The sequence below is a fragment of the Musca autumnalis genome, unplaced genomic scaffold, assembly GCF_047663935.1.
Source record: "Musca autumnalis isolate F117 unplaced genomic scaffold, ASM4766393v1 scaffold_5, whole genome shotgun sequence".
In the NCBI taxonomy this organism is placed as follows: Eukaryota; Metazoa; Arthropoda; class Insecta; order Diptera; family Muscidae; genus Musca; species Musca autumnalis.
In genome coordinates this window covers 211,087,185-211,091,843 of record NW_027412088.1, presented here as the reverse complement: position 1 = coordinate 211,091,843, position 4,659 = coordinate 211,087,185, and positions in this window count along the sequence as shown.

Genomic DNA, 4,659 nt, shown 5'->3' with positions numbered 1-4,659 from the left:
GCTGTTGTCGGCTTGTCTAATCGGCAAAACATATCAACGGCTAGTTGCCGGTCGTTCTATCTTCAAAACGTTAACGCGCCATAAACAATTCATTAGAGATACATACTTTATTTATTCGATTTATGAGATTGCGAATCAACACTTGGTTTACAGTTGATGTCTCACTTTGGGCTAAATGCCTCAGTGTGGCTGGTTGTGCCTTAATGACTCTAATTATGTGCTTAATATGTAGATTTAGACGAAGATAAATGGGCAAACATCCATAAATATACACATTCACAACTGTGCATGTTTCTGTGTATGCTGACATAGCGCTGAGATGTGTATGTGTTCAAGAGAATCGTGTAATCGGCCACAGTAAGACGATAAATTAAGGAAGGACATGTCGTCCTTTGTAAAATATTTGTCGTGTTCAACAGGTGAATATTACGCTCTAACAACACACACACACACATGTTATTATATGGCTACATAATGGTTTAATAATTGTTTAGTCTCACAACCTCGACTTTATAGTAAGGAAAACTTAGAATTCTTCTTTCTCCACCTGAAGTTAATTACCAATGAGATACATTAATATCTTGACAACGAATCCATTTATATCCACTTTCCAAAATCTTTTGAATTTGAAGGTGGATTAAGTGTACTAGAAAACTATCTGGCCTAGGCAACATGCAGTGTCGTCAGGCGTCATTTGAGTTTTTTTTTTTTTTTGGAAAGTTTGAAAGTTTTTGGCATAAGCGGCGTTTATTCCACCAATTAACATTTGATATTGCATCAACACGTAGCGGCAAAAATTGGATTTTTCTCGTTGGATCCCGTGTTGATTGGTGCAAGAAATTTGGAAAAAATACGATCGCGGTGCTTCAAAAGACGTTTATTAGATGGATCCAGGTGATGAATCATGGAACTATGCGTATGAACCCGAAAAATAGCAGCAATCGCCAGAAGGTGCTGTAAAAGCGTTCAAAAACGAAGTTTTGGAGTTGTACAATTCTATTTGTCTGTCGTTACGGAAACAAAAATACTGTAGCTCCTCTATGAAAAATATTAAGTTTGTACCTATGCATTTATAACAAAAGCCCGTTCCAACTTCCAAACTTCATACATAAATTTGCTCACAATCAACTCATGATTTAATTGGTAAAAGTAGTCACAATAGTTGAAATATTTTATGTAATTAGTGAGGATTACAAGCAGCTTAAAATATTCACTGAATCCCTGTCTGAAACGGAAGCTTCTTAGCAGCGGTAAAAATGAATCCTCTTTAACGGTATTGTTATTAATAATGACTTTCACCTTGTCTGTGGTGGTAAATAAACACTGCCTAAAATAAAAAATGTTTTTCTTTTGATTTTGGCTTAAAATACCGCGCAGCCATGAACTTGTTAAATTTTCCAACGCATCCATCGGAAGAAGCTTAACTTCCGATGGCACGCGATACCTTTTTTACAAACAAACAAATTGGGGAAAGGCGACCAATGTATATCAAGTTTCCAATCGAACTGTGTCATTAGACAGTCATTGTAATTGTTAGCAAGTCATTGTATCCGCTGTCGTCATCCAAGAAAAGACAGGTCGTTTTCCAGTGATAGGAATTGTATAATTATGAGGCCGGTAATCTCAATGGAACTCAAACATTTGCCACGATAATGTACATAGTATGTATGAATGCACATAAGCACGATTCATTTCGATCACTTTTCAATTAGAATAAAATTTGAGTACCCCAAAACCAGTTGACTGCAGTATTTAGTTTTATCGGAGTCTAAGCAGAACTAAAAGGCATTGCAAAGTTAATTTGGTTTGGTATATAAATCACTTGAAGAGTGCCAAACCCCGATTTTTCATATAGCGACAAGAGGGCATTTCTCATATAAAAATGAATTTTCCTGAATGCATGGATACCCGATAAGACATCATTGCTTTGCTCTGCAGTCGCGATACCGTTATTCAATGTCAAATTATGAAAATTATTAGTGGTGCGGCAATACACTCGCTTGTTTGAATGTGCGTACAAGTATAAAAGTATAAATCAAATCTAAATTAATGATAAGCGGTTTTGATACGGTCTACTATGATTCCTGCACCAATGTTTTCTTCAAACTCAATGTGATCGTATAGCGTAATGTAGCCATAAGGAAACATTGCACTGACGAAATGTTGCACCAATCTTATAGTAGAAGTTTTCTACTCAATTGCATTGGGAGCCCCAGAGTAATATTTTAAGATCTCTAAATTCAAATTTTCTATTAAACGCGACCACTGGAGTTCTTACATACTTTTTTTGAAGAACTCCAGTGGCAAACCAGCAATTAAGAATTGAACGGCACATACCTTTGCGTCCGAGTTAACAGTGTAAACATCACACCACTAAAGGCGCTAATCCACAATAGCGTATTTGCCTTGCCTTTGAAGCATGTCATCATTCGACGCCTAGCAACCATCAAACTGAACAGGCTCACGTTTGTGTCGCTGCTACAGGTGTAAGCCCATGAAGATGCTAATTTCATTCCCGTTTGATTTTTAACGATAACATGACCCGGCGCGCACATGCAAACACAACTGTTGATTATATGTCAGATATGAACTGATGTGGATGCGTGTGGGTTACTCAAAAGGATATCAAGATTCTGGGAAATTAACACAAAAGTGTTAAACTGGCGCTTTACACTTTACGCCCTCTACGCTAATAATCGATTTTATATCATTCACCACAAATTATCCAGTGGAACAGATTAGACGGTATGAACATATGCGTGAAATCAAGTGTGAAACCTAATTTACAAATATGTACAAACGTATGAGTGTACCTTCCATTTGCCGCCATTTATGTGTATTTTGTCGAGTGGAAACGTGGTGTGACATAAACGAACAAATGTGAAAACTTAATTAATCAATAAAGATTTTAAATTTCAAAAAATTAGTTCGTCCGGGCCGAATTGAAATTACATTGAAAACAGATTGCCGTCATTTCGCTTTGATAATGTGGTTAAATTTTAAGATTACCTAAAATCGGCCGGTACTGTTCTATGGGGGTATATCAAAACGTGGACCTGTGGGATTGTTTTATAGTCCAACGAAGACTATATACCAACTTTTAGTTATGTTGGTAGAATACGGCTGAAACTTTGACCTGCACCGAATAATTTCTGAGGGAAGACTAAATATAAAAGTTTCAGCTATTTCGGTTAAATAACGAAGCTAACATCTTTAAAATACCGAAAATCGGTAAAGCTATACCAATTCTCTGTAGGAATATTTTACACTCCAAGGGAAACTAGCTATTATTTTTTGCAATGTCGATTGAATAATGTGAATAAAACTTTCAAACTTTCCCGAACATAGGGAGACACAAATCTATGTGGCCTATATCAAAACGTGAACCTATACCGCCAACTCTCTGTAGGAATATTTTATACCCCAACGAATACTTAATACCATACGATAATGCAGCTAAAGCTGAAAATATATCGAAAATCGGATGGTACCGTTCTATGTGGGTTATACTAAAACGTGGCCCTGTACAGGTAATTTTCTATCCCCAACGAAGACTAAATATAAAAAATGCAAAAATAAATATATTTCGGTTTAATAATGGGACCTTGAAGCTTCAAAATACCGTAAGTTATGACGTACCGTTCTATGGGGGCTATAACAAACAATTTTATTAACCCATTTTCAATTCCAAACATCCTAGGAGTAATATAAATTTCTGTAACAAATTATAAAGCTTTATTATAAATAGGGCGAGCCGTATCTTGATTTCAAAAGACGAACAGACATCGTTATATCGACTTATAATTTTATTTATTTATTTTTTTTTAATTTTTTTTTAATTTAGTTTAGAACAAAGTTATAAAAATGTGTAAAATTTTAATAAATTGGTTTTCTTAAAATGTTTAAACATACTACATGGCTTACATTTAACCGTATTTAGTATTTAAGTTAATAGTTGAATTCATCTGTTAATATTTTCCATATCTCAAAGCTTCTTGTAAGAACTTGTGCAGTTGAGACCAGCAACAAACTTCACCACCGTTTAAGATAGCAATAATTTCATTTTGTGACAATCGTTTATTATTGAGGTATTTTATACGTATGCTATTTAATACTGGGCATCGTCCCATAAAATTAACTAGTGTTTCGGTTTCTCCTAGGTTGCATGGTTGTCCATCTGCTGCGTAGTTTTTGTGAGAATTTAGCCAGATTAATAAATTTTTTTTTTTTTTTTTTTTTTTTATAATTATTTATTTTTATTTCAATAAGATTCTTTACATTTCATTATATAGATGCCCCAGCGCCTCATGGACATTATTGGGGCAAACTGTTTTAAATTGTCTTAGATTTAGAAACAAATTTATAACATAATAGAGTAAATGTGAAAATTATAATATCAGGAAATTACTTAATCACATTAGAAGCATTTCGATGTTATCTAAAAGGAATAATTTTAGTTGGTTTTTAAAATTTGAGATTTTTGCATTGTTTTTAATATTATGAGGAAGGTGATTATATTCTGAACAACCTGTATACTCAATTCGCTGTTTCGTGGTTTCTAACCTACACCTTTTAACATGCAGGTTATTGACATTTCTAGTATTTACACTTGACTGGTTCTGAGAAAATTTTATGGCGTGATGACCGATGTTATGAACA